Source organism: Lipotes vexillifer, unplaced genomic scaffold (genome assembly GCF_000442215.2).
Source record: "Lipotes vexillifer unplaced genomic scaffold, Lipotes_vexillifer_v1.1 scaffold629, whole genome shotgun sequence".
Taxonomy (NCBI): domain Eukaryota; kingdom Metazoa; phylum Chordata; class Mammalia; order Artiodactyla; family Lipotidae; genus Lipotes; species Lipotes vexillifer.
In genome coordinates this window covers 1,516,944-1,534,922 of record NW_006774188.1, presented here as the reverse complement: position 1 = coordinate 1,534,922, position 17,979 = coordinate 1,516,944, and positions in this window count along the sequence as shown.

Here is a 17,979-nt window from a genome sequence, read left to right as displayed (position 1 = left end):
AAAGAGAAGGCTGGTGAAATTCACTCCTGAAAGAAGTAGGGGAAGCCCTTCTTTTAAAGTGATTCTGCACTGTTTGGCACCATTAAGGAAACCATGGTGGAAAGAGCATGTCTGATTCCTGTCTGATTGCCAAGGAACAAACACGATTGGATTTTACGCTTTCAAGCCAGCTGAAAAGAGAGGGAGCTGTGATAAAACTGAAGAGAAAGTCCTGCGCTATCAAATTCTGGATAAGTCAGGTGAGATTGTCAGCAAAATGTAGATGATTTAAATATGGCCAACAAGTGTAGGTTCATATCTTCATAACTTTCTATTTTGCATCTTCCTAGAATTAAAGAAAAATTGCTAATGTAATCAGCAAAGTCCTAGATCACTGACAATTCTAGAGGATAAATTAACACTGCCATTTTAATTTAGTAGCTGATTAGCTAGTAAAAGAGGTTCCATTTAGACCTGAATGATCCTGTATTTCTAGCCTTAGAGCTTCATTCCTCTAATTTAAGTTCTTGACAATCACTTACAAATCGTTCAAGACAGAGCCCACTTTAAACACATATCAGTCAATCACATCTAAATGTGAATTAGTATGTTTTAGATCTCCCTTTAAGAATAGTTTTGTACAGGAGGAAGAGGTACAGAACATGGTTCTGCATGTTTGAGGGAGTTGGAAAGGAGGTGCCCCCATAGACTGGAGTAACTGGGAAGAAAAGACGGGAAGCATAGAATGGGCACCAAACACAAATTTCACTACTTTTCTTGGGGAACAGGGCTCTCAGGCAGCAGAGAGCTTTGTCCACCTCACGTGCCTCTGTATTCTGTCCAGTGGCAGAGAACATGGTGGTTTCCTGACATCTCCTGATTCATATCTATATCTTTAGATCTTTATGTATAGAGGAACCTTGTCCAAAGGTATCTTCCAGCTCCCCAAGCTGTAGCGGTCCTTGGTCCGTCCCCCTAACTAGCAGCAGAATAGCATCACCTCACTCTGAAGTTTCATTCTCTGCTGCAGGGTATCACCTCCACCTAGCCACTCCCTCTCCTTCTTAACCACAGTAACATGACCTTGAACATCCTTATTATACAATAAACCTAGAACTGATAATAGTTTATGAATTCATCTGCATGGTCTGTTATTGGCAACCTCTTGAAGAATCAACCCTAATGTTAAACATGACTTCATTAAGAAAGCTTTTACACTAAAATCAAGCTGGCTCCTAGAGCCAGAGACCTGACACTTAGGGAAAACTGAACCTCACATTATGAGTTAAATTGTGTCCCCCAAATTCATATACTGAAGTCCTAACCCCTAGTATTTCAGAATGTGACCATATTTGGAAATAGAGTTTTTGCAAATGATGAAGTTAAAATGAAGTCATTAGGGTAGTCCCTCATCCGATATACCTGTGTCCTTATAAAAAGGGGAAATTTGGACACAGGGATACACACATGCGCACAGAAAGAATGCCATGTGAACATGAAGGCAGAGATCAGGATGATGTGTCTACAAGCCAAGAAGCAACAAGAATTGCCAGCAAACCACCAGAAGCTAGGGAAGAGGTATGGAACAGTTTCCCTCAAAGCCCTCAGAAGAAAGCAACCCTGCTGACACTTTAAGTTCAAACTTCTAACCTCCAGAACTCTGAGACAATCAATTAAGCCAAACCGTTCTTGGTATTTTGTTACAGCAGGCCAAGCATATTAATACACTAAACTTCAAAGCCCTGGCTCAAGATCCATTGGCTTAAACTCTAAAATCTAAAATTGTTCCTTTCTCTACTTTGCCCAACCATTCCAGGAATCAGTCTTCAGCTAAATAGCTCCAAACTGAGATGGGTCTTGAGTTTCCAACTAGGGAGAGATAAATTGGGAGTTTAGTCCTGGTTGACTCTTTGGGTGAACTTGAACAAGTTATTTCACCAATTTCCTGATTGTCAAACGAGGAGATTGAATAAAATTCTGGTTGGCAAATAGATTGTATCTCTTGTGCCTATTCTAGCTGAGTTGTGGCAGCTACCTAGACCATGATCTTGAGCAATCTACGAGGACCGTATTCCTACATCTCTGAGCCTGACCCTCTGGATCGGCTCATCTCATTACATGACTTCCAAATAATTTAATGAGTTATATCCATCCCTTTCACACACTGTTCCAATAGGCTCTAGGTGAGACTCTTCATATTCCCACAGAGTAAGTGCTTCAGCTTTCAGATCACTCTGCCTTGCCACTCAGGTGCCTTGACTGAATAGAAAGAATACAATGATGGATCAACAATGTCTGCTGTGGACATAAGATGGGAAGTCTGCCCCAAATGACCTATGTACTTGCCGTCCCTGGACTGAATTGAAAAACTTCACAATTTCTTTCTCCACTGATCCAGAGCTTCTCGTTATTGCCCTTATTATCACTTTCAACCATTGCTGCTGCTTTATGCTATTCTCTCCCAAACTATCTGCTCTTTCTTTTTTTTTTTCTCTCACCTCTTCTCCAACTGTGATGGTTAATTTAATGTGTCAACTTGACTGGACTATGGGATGCCTGGATATCCCATTGTTTCTGGGTGTATCTGTGAGGGTGTTTCCAGAAGAGATTAGCATTTGAATAGGTAAACTGAGTAAAGTGGATTGCTCTCACCAGTGCAGGTGGGCATCATCCCACTGGGTCCCTGAACAGAACCAAAAGACAGAGGAGGAATAAATTTGCTCTCTGGTTGAACTGGGACATCCATCTGCCCCTTCCCTTGGACGTTGGTGTTCATGGTTGTTGGGCCTTTGGATTCCACCCAGGGCGTACACCATCGGCTTCCTTGGTTCTCAGCTTTTTGGATTCAAATTGAATTACACCACAAGCTTTCTTGGTTCTCCAGCTTACAGATGGCCTCTTGGCCTCCATAATCATGTAAGCCAATTCCTATAATAAATAAATGAATCTATCTAATTTTCTATTAGAATACGTGTATATATCCTATTGGTTTTGTTTCTCTGGAGAACCCTTCTACACCAGCCTTTTCCTACTCTCACTCTTCTATGCTTTATGGCTTTGGTGCTGCCAGAATGGTCTATTATAGCTATCACCAGTCAACGAAAATACACTTTTCCTTCTGGGCTGGTAAAATGGTCAATTAAAGGACATTATCTATGACTTTTTTGGCTTAAGCTCTTGGCAATTTTCTTCAGTGTTTATAGTAGTCTTTTTTGTTAAGTCTCCTAAGGGTTCATGGTAGTCCTAGGTGGTTATGCGTGCTGGATGCTGATACACTGGGGCAGTGTTGTGATACCACAAAGAGCCTTCCTAACACTCAGTGATTGAAAGGAGGTAAAGCCACATTTACGATTTTTGAAATGGAGGTGATTACATTACAGCAAACAAAGTTCTGTCTTTATCTAGAGCTTTCCATACATTATCCTGTTTGATCTTCACAACCTTGTGATGTAGGCAGGACAAGTATTCTGTTATTCTCACATTACATTTAGGGATCATAATCAGAAAGACTAAGTGACTCAGTTACGCAGAATTAAAAGATTTCAGGTTGTGTCATCTTACCAATCACTCAGCAAATCATTTAATTTCATTCATTGAGATATTATCATATATGAGTAAGCCCTCTTTAACAGCCATCAAGACCCAACAAATGAGTAGCGGTAGACAGTTTGACCAGGATTGCGTTGATTAAAGACCACATTTAACGGAGCCTTAAACTGTGTCCAACTGTGTCCTGCTTTTCCCCAAAGCAGCAGGATGGCTTCTCTCTGAAGCACTCTCTCTTTTAGTGAAGCAGTTTGGTGTAACTTCATGCTGGACTCATAGGCTCTGCTTGCCTCATCAGGTGTGAATCAGATAAAGAAATAACTAAATTCACTTTGCCCATGGTTCCAAGTCAATACACTCAGAGTAAGGGCTTGTATTTTACTCCACACTTATCCCACAAGGGTAATGGGTTTTGGGGTCAATATTTTCCTTGCTAAACAGTTGTCCTTTACACTATGGTCTAGAAACCATCAGTGTAGCTGGTAATCAAACTCAGCATAAGTATACAAACACATTGCCACGTGCTTCCAAGGGAAGCAATCAACCTTTAATGTTTCCTAGGACTATAAGGAGGCCATAATGGGGTTTATGCTGTATATAACTCTCATTTTTTCTGAAATATTGGCAAATAGAAATAACAGGTTCTCCTTTAGCCTAAATTTTCCTCTGGACCAATAACAAAAGAAAATTACCCTGAGAGCTCAAATAGTACCAGCTTCCTGTGAAAAAGCACACATCTCTAGGATGAGAAATAAGCATTTTCTTGTCTCCTGGCTCTGGGGAGACATCCAGCATCAGAGGGAGTTCTGCAGGATGAGCAAGGCAAGCTCGCCTCAGGAGGTGCAGCTGTGCTCTGGCTGAGAACAAGAACTACAGGTTTGCTCCCCAAAGAGCTGGTGAGTATTAGGAGGAGGCATGAATACCGCCATCCTTTTTTGCTCTTGACAGGTTTTACCCAAGTCATTTGCCGAAAGGACAGAGCACAGGTTTCAAATAAGTCTTTCAAGCTAAGATAGCACAAAGCTCATGATCAGATTAGAGACTGAAAGCCACCAGGGTGATGGCTGCCGGGCAGGCTTCCCACAGCCCTGCATCACTCTTTTTGAGGCTGTCCGCCCACTCTCCTTCCCTAGTACGGCCATCCATCAAGTGTCTCTGGTATATTTGTGAGGCTCAAATGCCCAGAAACTTTTTAGGTCTTATTTTGTCAGACTTTTCCTCAGATAAATCATATGTGATCATACTCTACTTCTTTAAATTCTCTTTTTTCTCTGCATCTATGACATTATACTCTCATGGGTATTTTTTTCACCCCTTTGACAACTTTTTCCCAGTATTTCACTCATACCTCCTCCCCCAACTAACTTTCAAATGCTGGAGTTCCTAAAAGCACATTCCCAGCCCCTGTTCTTTGCTCTATCTACACTTTCTCCTAGGTGATCTCATTCATTTTATCTTTCTAAGTGTTACCTGTATACTGGTGTGCCAAAAAAATTTCTCCATGGAGATTCTTCTTCCTGAGGTCTAGATTTGTTTATCCAACCACTTTTCCGTTATCTCACCTGAGATGTCTCAAAAGCTCCTCAAATTTAACAAAAGCAAAACTGAAGTCTTGACCCAAAAAATTATCTGAGACTTCCCTCACGGATTTTGATCAAGAAGGACAGCCAGCCACCTATTCCAGGAGAATCACTTCTGGTAATGGGGGACTACATAAAGCAGACCAACTCTTTCACTGGGAACAGCTACAAAAGCCAGGGAAAATAGTGCTATATATGTTTGAGGGCCTCAGAGAACTATCAATAACACAGCAGTGAATAATCATGAGGCCAAGTTCCAAAAAAAGAAAGAAACCCAGAGAAATGAGCCTAGCTTTGGGGACTACTTTTTCCCTGGGGAGATCTTCCAATTACATAGAGATGGCTGAGAGGCAGAGAAACTGAGCAAAGTATTCAACAAACTGATAAGGCAAGGAGACAAAAATGATAGTTTGGGGCCTGCCAAGGAAGGGAACACTCTTAAAGTTCCCAAGATTTGGGGCTTGATTTGGGACCCTGCATTATTCAGGAGTTCTCCAGAGAAACAGAACCAATAAGATGGAGAGAGAGAGAGAAAGAGAGAGAGAGATTTTAAGGAATTGGGACATGCAAGTATGGGGGCTGGCAAGTCTGAAATCTGCAGGGCAGGCCAGCAGGCAGGAGACGCAGGGAAGAACTGATGCTGCAGCGTGAGTCAGAAGGCAGTCTGCAGGCAGAATTCCCACTTCCTCAGGGAACCTCAGTCTTTTCTCTTCAGGCCTTCAACTGATTGGACAAGGCCCACCCACACTGTGGAAGATAATCTGCTATACTTAAAGTCTACTGATTGAAATGTAAATTTATCTAAAAAATACCTTTACAGTGACAGCTAGACTGGTGTTTGACCAAATACCTAGGTGCAGAGACCTCTCTAGGTTGACATACAAAATCAACCATCGCAGATCACAGACCACTGCTGATTTAAGAACCACACTTTGAGTAGAACTAGTCTAAGATCACTGCATTACAGTTGAGCATTGGACAATGTGGGTTTGAACTGCGAGGGCCTACTAATATGCAGATTTTTTTCAGTAAATACGTACAACAATACTACATGATCAGCAGTTGGTTGAATCCACAGATGTGGAACTACACATATGGAGGGCTGACTGTAAGTTATACTTGAATTGTTTGCTGCTATCGCCTGTGTTGCTCAAGGGTCAACTGTATTTGGTATTAGGAAAAAGTATTCATTATATTAGACTTTGATAAGTCAAGGATATATAATATAATCTCTAGGATAACCAATAGAATAGTAAATTAATGTTTAACTTGGGATAAGAGAAAATAATCTAAATACAAAGGAGAGATAAAAAAATATATAAAATAGGTGAAACAAATAAAAAGCAAATACTAAGATGGTAGATTTAGGCCCAAATATGTCAGTGATTACTTTCAATGTAAATGAACTAAATATTTCAATTAAAAGAGGAAGATTATCAGGATGTATTTAAATATATCTATATATATGTATATACATACACACACACACACACACACACACACACATACACACTGCTTAAGGACACACATTTAAATATAATATAGACAGGTCAAAAGCATGAGGATAAAAATGGTATACCATGAAAATACTAACCAAAAGAAACTACAATAGCTATACTGCTATTGGATAACTAAGACTTTAGAACAAGAAACATTATTAGAGCTAAAGAAGAACATTGCATAATAATAAAGAGGTCAATACACCAGAAAGATACAACAGTCCTACATTTGCTTGTTCCTTGGAACATAGCTTCAAAACATATAAAAAAAATACAGAAAGAGAAGTCTACAAATCCACAATTACACTGGAAGAGTTTAACACACCTATCTCATAGGTAGAGCAAGCAGTCAAAAAATTCAGTAGGAACACCAAAGATCTAAACAATACAATCAAACTTTTCCTGGTGGACATATTTATAGAACAGTGTACCTAATGACTACAGAATATACATTCTGTTCAAGGACACACAGAACACTTGCCAAAATTGCCATATTCAGAGGCATAAAGCAAGTCTCAATATATTTCCAAAATCAAAATCATATCAGAATATGTTCTTTGGTTTCAGTGGAATTAAGCCAAATAAGTAGGAAATCCCTCAATTTGGACATTAAGAAGTAAATTTCTAAATGCCTATGGGCCAAAGAAGAAATCACAAAGGAAATTATATAACACATATTAACCCAAAGATTTTTTTTAAATACATATTCAAATCACACTTACATGAAAATTTATAGCCCTACAGACATACAACAGAAAAGAAGAAAGCCTGAACATCAGTGCACTAAGTATCCACGTCAAAAAGCTAGAAAAAGAGCAGAAAATTCAGCCCAAAGAAATGAGAAAGAAGAAAATGATAAAGATAAGAACATAACGTTATTGAAAAAGAAAATAGAATAGTAGAGGAGATGATGCCAGAAAACAGTAGTTTTGCTGAAAAAACTAATAAGGTAATACTCCTTCAAAAAAAGGCACAAATAATTCATGTCAGGAATGAAAAGGGGATACCACTGCATATCCTACAAACAATGAAAGAATAATAATAAGATATATTTTTAACTACATGCCAATATTTGAAAATTTAGATGAATTAGATGGTATATTCCATAAAACACACACACAACTTAGCAAAACTAAAAGTAATTTAAAAAGTAATTCACTGCTTAAAAACCTGCCCAAGGAAACCTATAGGCCTAGATGGCTTTGCTGTGAATTCTACAAAATATGTCAAGAAGAAACAATGCCAATTTTTCCACATATTCTTCCAGAAAAGAGAAAAGGAAAGATCACTCTTCAGTTCATTTTTAAAAAATTTTATTAGAGTATAGTTGCTTTACAATATTGTGTTAGTTTATACTGTACAGCAAAGTAAATCAGCTATATGTATACATATATCCCCTCTTTTTTGGATTTCCTTCTCATTTAGGTCACCACAGAGCACTGAGTAGAGTTCCCTGGGCTATGCAGTAGGTTCTTGTTAGTTATCTATTTCATACATAGTATCAATAGAGTATATATGTCAATCCATATCTCCCAATTCTTCCCACCCTCCCTCTTTCCCCCTTGGTATCCACACGTTTGTTCTCTACATCTGTGTCGCTATTTCTACTTTGTAAATAAGATCGTCTATATCAAATTTTTTCATATTCCACATATATGCATTAATATACAATATTTGTTTTTCTCTTCCTGACTTACTTCACTCTGTATGACAGTCTCTAGGTCCATCCATGTCTCTACAAATGACCCAATTTCATTCCTTATTATGGCTGAGTAATATTCCATTGTATATCTGTACCACATCTTCTTTATCCATTCCTCTGTTGACGGACATTTAGGTTGCTTCTGTGTCCTGGCTATTGTATATAATGCTGCAATGAACATTGGGGTGCATGTGCCTTTTGGAATTATGATTTTCTCTGGGTATATGCCTAGGAGTGGGTTTGCTGGGTCATATGGTAGTTCTATTTTTAGTTTTTAAGGAATCTCCATACTGTTCTCCATAGTGGCTGTATCAATTTACACTCCCATGAACAATGCATGAGGGTTCCCTTTTCTCTACACCCTCTCCAGCATTTACTGTTTGTAGATTTTTATTTTTTTTCAGTACGTGGGCCTCTCCCTGTTGTGGCCTCTCCTGTTGCAGAGCACGGGCTCCAGACGCTCAGGCTCAGCGGCCATAGCCCACAGGCCCAGCCGCTCCGCGGCATGTGGGATCCTCCCGGACCGGGGCACGAACCTGTGTCCCCTGCATCGGCAGGTGGACTCTCAACCACTGTGCCACAAGGGAAGCCCCTGTAGATTTTTTTTAATGATGGCCATTCTGACCCATGTGAGGTGATACCTCACTGTAGTTTTGATATGCATTTCTCTAATGATTAGTGATGTTGAGCATCTTTTCATGTGTTTGTTGGCCATCTGTATGTCTTCTTTGGAGAAATGTCTATTTAGGTCTTCTACCCATTTTGTGATTGGGTTGTTTGTTCTTTTGATATTGAGCTGCATGAGCTGTTTGTATATTTTGGAGATTAATCCTTTGTCAGCTGCTTTGTTTGCAAACATTTTCTCCCATTCTGAGGGTTGTCTTTTCTTCTTGTTTATGGTTTCCTTTGCTTTTCAAAAGCTTTGAAGTTTCATTATGTCCCATTTGTTTATTTTTGTTTGTATTCTCATTACTCTGGGAGGTGGGTGGGAAAAGACCTTGCTGCAATTTATGTCAGAGTGTTCTGCCTATGTTTTTCTCTAAGAGTCAACCTTTAGCCAGACTTACCCATAAATTTAGTTCTTTTTTTTTTTTGCAGTACACGGGCCTCTCACTGTTGTGGCCTCTCCCGTTGCGGAGCACAGGCTCCGGATGCGCAGGCTCAGCGGCCATGGCTCACGGGCCCAGCCGCTCCACGGCATGTGGGATCTTCCCGGACCGGGGCACGAACCCGTGTCCCCTGCATCGGCAGGCGGACTCTCAACCACTGCGCCACCAGGGAAGCCCTAGTTCATTTTTTTAAGGTCAGAATAATCTTGATATAACAACTGGCCAAGGCCATTTCAAGAAAGGAACATTAGAGGCCCAGCTCACTTATGACATTGATTTTTTTGTTTTTAATTCTAGACAAAGTCTAGAAAATCAAATATAGCAATGTGTGAAAAATATTATATCAATACATCACAACCAAGCTGGAAATGCAAGAACCGCAAAGTTGTTTTAACATTCAAAAATCATTCAATGCAATCTGCTCCATTAATAAAATAAAGGAGATGAATCCCGTGACCATCTCAGTAGATGCAGAAAAAAGCAGTTCATAAAATTCAATACACATGATTAAAAAAAAACAACTGGTAGCAAACTAGAAAAAGAAATGAACATCCTTCATCTGATAAAGAGTGTCTACAAAAACCTAAAATAACACTTAGGTCCTTAATCATCTGCTCCAGAGCCACTCTTCTTCGAGTCTTCTCCATCTCAGTAAAATGACATCTCCATCCATCCAATTGCTAAAGCCAAATATCTGAAAGTTATTATTTAGGGTTCAGTCTCTCTGTCTCCTACCAGCCTCATACCCAATCCCTTATCAGTCTATTGATTCTACTTCCAAATATTTCCAGAGTTTTCCATCTCTTTCATTACCACTGTTTTCCATCTCCTTCATTACCACTCTGGGCTACTACCATCTCTCACCAGGATTACGACCATAGACTTACAACTGGTCTCCCTGTTTTTATTCTTGCCCCCTCCAAACCATTATCCAAATCCACATAGCAAACAGAGTGATATTCTTAAAGTACCAATCAGATTACATCACTGCCTGTTTAACAACTCCCTAAGGTTGTTGGGAAAAAAATCCAAAATCCTTACCAAGGTCTACATGCCTCCATGCCTGATCCTAGCATCACTGTCCCCCTCACCCACTGTGTCACGCTGGCCTCTTTCAGTTCTTTGCATTTGCCAAGCTAGTCTCCGCTTCAGCATTGCTCCCCCTACTTGCAGTGTTTGCCTCCTCACTTCTCACTGGGCAACCTGACCACCCTATGGTTTCCTTTCTTAGAACCCTATACTTTCCCTTCAGAATTCTTATCATAATTCACCAGTCTATATTATTCTTTTACTTCTTAAATTTCTATCTTCTTCACTATACTATAAACCACAAAGGCAAGAATCATGACTGTTTTGTTCTCTTCTGTTTCATCTCTATCCTAGTGCCTAGTGCATAATAAGCATTCGATGAGTCATTGTTGAAAATGAACGAATGAATAAGTGAATGAATTCTTCTTATATTCCAAGTATATTAAAAGTGTGTGTAGCTTTTTCAGGAAATTCCTTCCAGCATGCATAGTTTGAGCCACCATTGTTAATAACTGCCTGTAAGCAGTTTCAGGCATATAACCTTGAGCTTCCAGACAAACCTTGAAGCAAATGAACACTGTGTCTCACTTAGACCTCTGCAATTAATTCTAACTTCTAAAACACCTTATCTACTGGCACTAGGGCTTGCTTTGCATGGATCTTACGGGAATTTATTGCAAACAGGCATAAAAGCAACCAAAGGCAACATATCAAGAGTTAAAAGCTTTTATTCAGCTACAAATACAGTTTTCTAGCTGAGCAGACTTCAAAACCTTCATTTTCATGGTAAGCAAATAATGTTCCTAAAATAAAATATGTGCAGCCAGTGATATTTATTTACAAATGCCCTATGACTACCTTCTAAGAAATGCTATATGATGGTAAAACTTCAAAAGACATCAGTGCAACCAACACCATCTTTCTGTCAAAAATATTTTCATCTTTATGTGATAACCCCAAGAATACAATCTTTATAGTTATTCAGTGGAATAGATATTGGCCTTTCTTTCTATTCCTCCTTTGTTAAAAATAAATGAAGGAAAGGAGAATGGGAACTAGCAAAGGTAGTCTTAAGTACTAACATTCCTCCTGGGGATGTTCAATACTGCCAGAAAACCTAAAAACCCCTCAAAAAAGGAATGTGCATTAGATATGAAATATAGCTGGTCCCCAGGACTTTGTTATCTCACATCCCCAAATTAACATTATCTAAGAAACCAAATGACATCAAATCTGTATTACATTGAGAATAACTTTCAGAGCCCCATGGGTAAGAGACAGAAAGGAAGGGAGAAGGAGGCTGAGATGGAAACAAAACGGAGGGGAAGGGAAGACATGAAAGAAAGAGAGAAACCAACCAGTTCCATCTGGATTAAAGTTCACTTATAATCAGAACAATAATGGGATTGTCTTCTCCTTTCTGCTGTGTTCCCTATGAAAGTCAAGACTGTAGTTGCTTTGTTCACTTCTGTATGCCCAGTAGCTAACACACTGCCTGGAACATAATAGGTATTTAATAAATAATTGTCGGATATACAAAAACATGAATGAATGAGTGCTGTGTATGTCTCCGGAGTCGTAAATATTCACCCTGCATCCAAGAACTTGAAAACACAAAGGACTGATTTTATGCATTGACTCTGGGTACTTGGAACTGGAATTCCAGATATGAGTGTCCCCAGGTTTGCACCATCTCTCTAGCCCTGCAAAATGGCCTTTTCAAATAAAGATCTGAAGGTCCTGTGGGGTGGCCTCAATTTCAGCTCTCACTCTGCCAGTGTTCTCAGTTGCCTTATAATATAGTGTCTGGTGCTGGATATTAAAATGTGGAAAGAACTTTTTAGAGACTCTGAGTTGTATACAAAAAAAAAAAAAAAATCAAAGATAGAGCTGAGCAGTTAGAAATCCATCAATACAGTGTCTTGCTCTCATTATTGCGAGATACTTAATCTCATTATTCAGTTTTGGGAGAGAACAGGAGGCATGTAGTGAAATTCAATAGAGACATAATATATAGCTTCAAGTTAGCAACAGATAGTGTAATGCTGAAATTACCAATTTCAAAATAAGTTTAACTGTCAATAATTATAACTATTTAATCAAAACACTGTAAAAATATTTTTTGGTATATTGCATATTAAAAATTTTTAATCTATTAAACACAGGTCAAATGCCCCATCAAATATAGAAAGGCTACAGAAATTTCACCTGGTTGATATAAACCACTTCATTTACATTTGGGGGCTTTTTCTAGAACAATTCTTATAAATCCACTACTACCAAAACACAGCTATGAGGATTAAATTTAATTGTGTATGTAAAAGCATTTTGCAACATTATGTCTTTATTTTTCTCGGAAAGATATGAGACATTTTTGTTTCTTTCTCAGCCAGTTTGCATGTAACATGTAATGAAATCACCTTCCATTTTTACCTGCCTCCCTATTAGAAGCAAGACTTTTTTTCTTTCCTTCTTAAACTCATGAGATTGTGAAAAAAGCAATCTCATCCCATCAGAAGCCACCATATTTCAGAAATGAAGTGATTTATGGGCAGTAATTACATTACAAAAAGTTTATACATCATTTGGGTATTATTCAGGGGAAAAGGTATAGTGTGTTGTTGTTGTTATTAAACCCCAAAGACCCATTGATCAAGAATATAAAGATCAACCACTTGTTTTGTTAAGTAATTAACTTAACTCTTCCCCATAGCTCCCATTCAGGCTTAGAACAATCCTACTTCTAGTTGGAATGAAGAGTCCCGAGCAAGGTAGTGAAAAAGGTGATGCCAATTAATTGCCAAAAGTAATTGTCATTTTGTAATCACATTATTATCTAATTTGCTGCCACTAGATCATTAAAGTACCAATTATGCATCTCTGCTCTAATGCATTAATTTAAAAAAGCAATCATGCATTTATTGCCTTTATAATTCCTGAGATAATTATACACCAGGCTGAAGGTATATTTCTTCTGTGATGCAGCAAACTTAGCAACCACAAGGAGACTCCAATGGTTAGGAAATTAGTATGCCAGAACTGATTATTAGAGCTAAAACCAAATATCCTCAGCTTCTTTATTCAAGGTGCCATAGGGACATTCTATAGAATGGAATTGTGAGGAAGTAATAGTAGGCCTCTGTAAAACAGTCCATTCCCTCTTCCTCCATTCTTTGCCAGGGGGGAGTCACGTAGAAAGAAAACCTTGTTCAGGAATAGGAAAATGGTTTCCAGATTGGTTTATAGATTATGAGTTCTTGAATGGACATGTGGTCCAGGTGAGGCTGTACTTCTCGGCTGTCCAATGAACCACTCTCATCTTGAGTGAGTCCCATCCTGCCTGAGGAGGGGTTAAAGCATCCCTGCAGCATGGAGAAGGAAGCCGGGGCGGGGGGATGCGGGGGGCGGAGGGGCATGTGAAGTGGCAGTCTGGAGACATTTTCAAGTTTGGCTTCATTATTGTTCTTAAAATCCTGTGAATTCCCAGGTCATAAGTCTCTTCCTTAACATAGATATAAAATCCATTCTGGAGATAAATAGAAATAAGTTATGGAGTCTCTCTTTTGGATTATCTGTTCTCTCTATTTTCAATATAAATGGGTTTCAATCCAATTGAATTGTCCTTTCACTTCAAAAAAAACGTTATGGTATTGCATGTTTTTTGTCTACTCTTCTCCATATTTACCACATTTAAGACTGAAGTGGTCGTATTAAGTGCTCCCTGTAGCTACACATATGGCAGAAGGATTCCCCAGGATACTGCGGTGGCCATCCTCTTCTCTCAAAAAGGATTCTGTGCAAGCTGCTTCTCCAGCTGTCACAGTCCCACTGATACTCCTTTATTCATTCCCAACATTGTTCTAGCGCAGAGGTCAACAAACTACAGCCCAAAGACCAATCCAGCCCACCTCTTATTTTTGTAAATAAAGCTTTATAGGAATACAGCCAGGCCCACTGGTCTACATGTTGTCTCCACCTGCTTCACTCTACAACAGCAGAGGTGAGTAGTGACAACAGAGACTGCATGGCCCACAAAGCCTAAAATATTTGCTATCTGGCCCTTTACAGAAAAAGTTTGCCAATCCCTATTCTAGTGGGATTTTTTTCGTCTTACTATTACAGACTCTCCTTCCCCTGAAATAAAGACCTTTATTCTTACATTGCTTAATGTTTTTCTTTTCTTCTCTCTGGACAATTCTTTCTAAATTACAGCATCTTCTTTAACTTCTGAAATTTAAATCTCTGTAACATTTCATCCACACACTCCCTGGCAGCTTTGAGAACACTTCCCCCAGGGATGCTCACAAAGGTGCTTGATAATGTCTACTTTTGATCTGTAGCCTAAGGAATCGCTCTCTAAGTGGATCTAAACATTTCATTCATTCCATCAAGAATAGACATTTGATGAAGGTCTTTGTTATGTGCCAGGCACTGATGCTAGATGCAAAGTTCCATAAGACACAGTCTCTCCCTACCTAGAAACTCACAATCTGGAAAAGAAGACCTCATACACATCAGGGTATTATTGTTCTTGCAACTGTTGTTTGTTTTAACGCTTTCTTAGTTACATGCCAAGAACTGTATTGAGAGCTTAACATATATTGACTCATTTAATCCTCATAACAATCCTGTGAGGAAGATGTTATTATTATCTTCATTTTACAGATAAAAAAGTTTAGGTATGAATAAGAGAACTTCACATGAGGTAGAATTATAGCAAAGGTTTAGTAATTTGCCCAAGGTCACGCATTTATTAAGTAGCAGAGCTGGGATTTGAACCCAAACAGTTTGGCTCCGGAGTCCAAACTCCTAACTACTTTGTCAGTATTAACTTTTGTTTCCTCTGCCCTGGACCTGAGAGGAGACACCCCACATGGGACACCCCTGAATTCCCCATCACATAACATGCAGAGGATCTGAGTTATGCCGTTGTTGACCGAAACAAAAAATGTACAACGTGAGAGCTGTGACTTTCAGATTTTTTTGAGGACCTTACTGAGGACTATAGCCCAGGAGACAGCCCCTCAGATAGCTCTGAGGACCTGCTCCAAAGAGTTAGGGGAGGATCCAGGATGTATATGAGTTTTTCTGGCTGGGAATTATATGTATTCAAGGATACATCCTGGTAAAAGATTACTGTTAATCACAAAAAAACCTCAGATATTTCAAGTTCATGATTTTAGTGCTTACCTCTGTATGGGGAGATGCAAGAATCTGGGGTCATTGAAATTCTTCCTTAGATATGCATTTTAACCAGCTAGGAGCTCATATACCCCAAACATGGAATGCTTCATCCTGTTTTTGTCCTGAATTCCTTTCAGGGTGTACTGAAGGTCAGCGCCTACAGTGGCTAATGACTTGATCCTTGTAGAACTGGGTGGCAGGCACTTGCTTTGTTCTACACCCTGCCAGCATCATCCTGCTTCGCTTGAGCACTGACACCTTCAGACTCCCAGTGTAAGACCTGGCGATCTGAGGATACTCTGATTTCCCAGAAAATGGTTCTTTTATCAAACTAGAGCCTCTCAAAAAAGAAAAAGCTGGTTTTAACTTCTCTGTAGTGGGAGTGGGGGGACTACTGTCCATTAGCAAAACTGATGGTAGCCACTTCTGATTTCTATGGGAGAAGCAAAATTCCTCTGCAGAGAGACAATTCTTTAGTTTAGAAAAATACTCTGATGCATCTTAATGGGGTGTTTTTATTTGGGGCCTGGTTTTGGTTCATTTAAAAAGAATTTTGCTGTTACTGTAGGCACCTGAGTGTAAATGGATAGGAGTGTGTGAGACAATGAGAGTTTAACTGCTCTGCATAGTAAGGTGAAGAAAATTTTGAGGGCACCCCAGAGAGAGAAGATAAGGGACTTGACTGAAAGTGGAAGAGGTATGAAGGCAACCTGAAGACAGAAAGAGGCTCAAGAAGATGCCCAGGCATATTGGGGCCATCAGAAGAGAAAACTGAACAGGGAGAAATCCCCCGTAGGGAGATGGTCAATGGTCTTTAGGACAGTGATGCCTGATATCAAGTTTAAAGTTGTTTGCTGTGCTATGTGATCCTGAGAGAGGTCAACAGCTCCAGAGGAGACAGGAGCAGTGACGGGGGAGGGGAGGATAGTAGGAGCAAGACTGTTTACAGAAACAGCCTCCTAATAAAAGGCAGAATCAAGATTGGAAAGGAAGAAGTAAGTCTATCTCTACTCACAGACAACATGCTCTGGAACATAGAAAATCCTAAGGAATCCACAATAAAACTATCAGAACTAATAAAAAAAAAGTCTACAAAGTTGCAAAATATAAGATCAATATATAAAAATCAATTGCATTTCTATGCACTAGCAATGAACAATCCAAAAATGAAATTAAGGAAACAGTTCCATTTATGATAACATCAAAAGAAATAAAATACTTGGGAATAAATTTTTCAAAAAAGTGCAAGACCTATATACACATTACATTGTATATAAACACATCATCACTGAAAAAAATTAAAGAAGACTTAAATGGAAAGACATCCTACGTGCATGGATGGAAAGACATTATTATTAAGATGACAATTTCTCCCAAATTGATCTACAGATTCAATGCAGTCTCTATAGATATTCCTGCCTCGTTCACAGAAATTGACAAGCTGATCCGAAAATTCACATAGAAATGACAGGGACCCACAATAGCCAGAACGATTTTAAAAATCAACGAAGTTGGAGGGGACTAGTAATTCCTGATTTCAAAACTTACTACAAAGCTTCAGTAATTGAGACAGTGTGCTACTGACATAAGGATAGACATATAGAGCAAGAGAGTAGAGTTAAGAGACCAGAAATAATCTCATATGCCTACAGTCAATTGATTTTCAATAAGGGAAGAGAATTCAGTGGAGAATAATAATCTTTTCAACAAATGGTACTAGGACATGCAACAGAATGAATCTGGATCCTATCTCACACCATACACAAAAGCTAAATCAAAATGGTATAAAGACCTAAATTTAACAGCCAAAACTATAAAGCTCTTTGAAGAAAACATACACATAAATATTCGCGATTTGGGGTAAGGCAATGGTTTCTTAGACATGACACCAAAAGAACAAGCAACAAAAGGAAAACCAGATAAACTGGATTTCATGAAAATTTAAAACTTTCATGTTTCAAATGACAGTATCAAGAAAGTGAAAGACAAGCCCACAGAATGGGAGAAAAATTTTGCAGATCAGGTATCTGACAAGGGACTTGTATAGAGAATAAATAACTCAGCAACAAAAATCCAACCCAATTGAAAAATGGTCAAATCATTTTGCTATTTCTCCAAAGAAGACATACAAATGACCAACACGCACATGAAAAGATGCCCAATATCATCAGTCATTGGGGGAATGAAAATCAAAATCATGATGATATAATTCTCATCTACTAGGATATTAGCTATAATCAAAAAGATGAACAAGTGCTAGGGAGGATGTAGAGAAGTTGAAACTCTCATATTGCTGGTGGGAATATAAAATTATGCAGCCCCTTTGGAAAACACTATGACAGTTCCTCAAA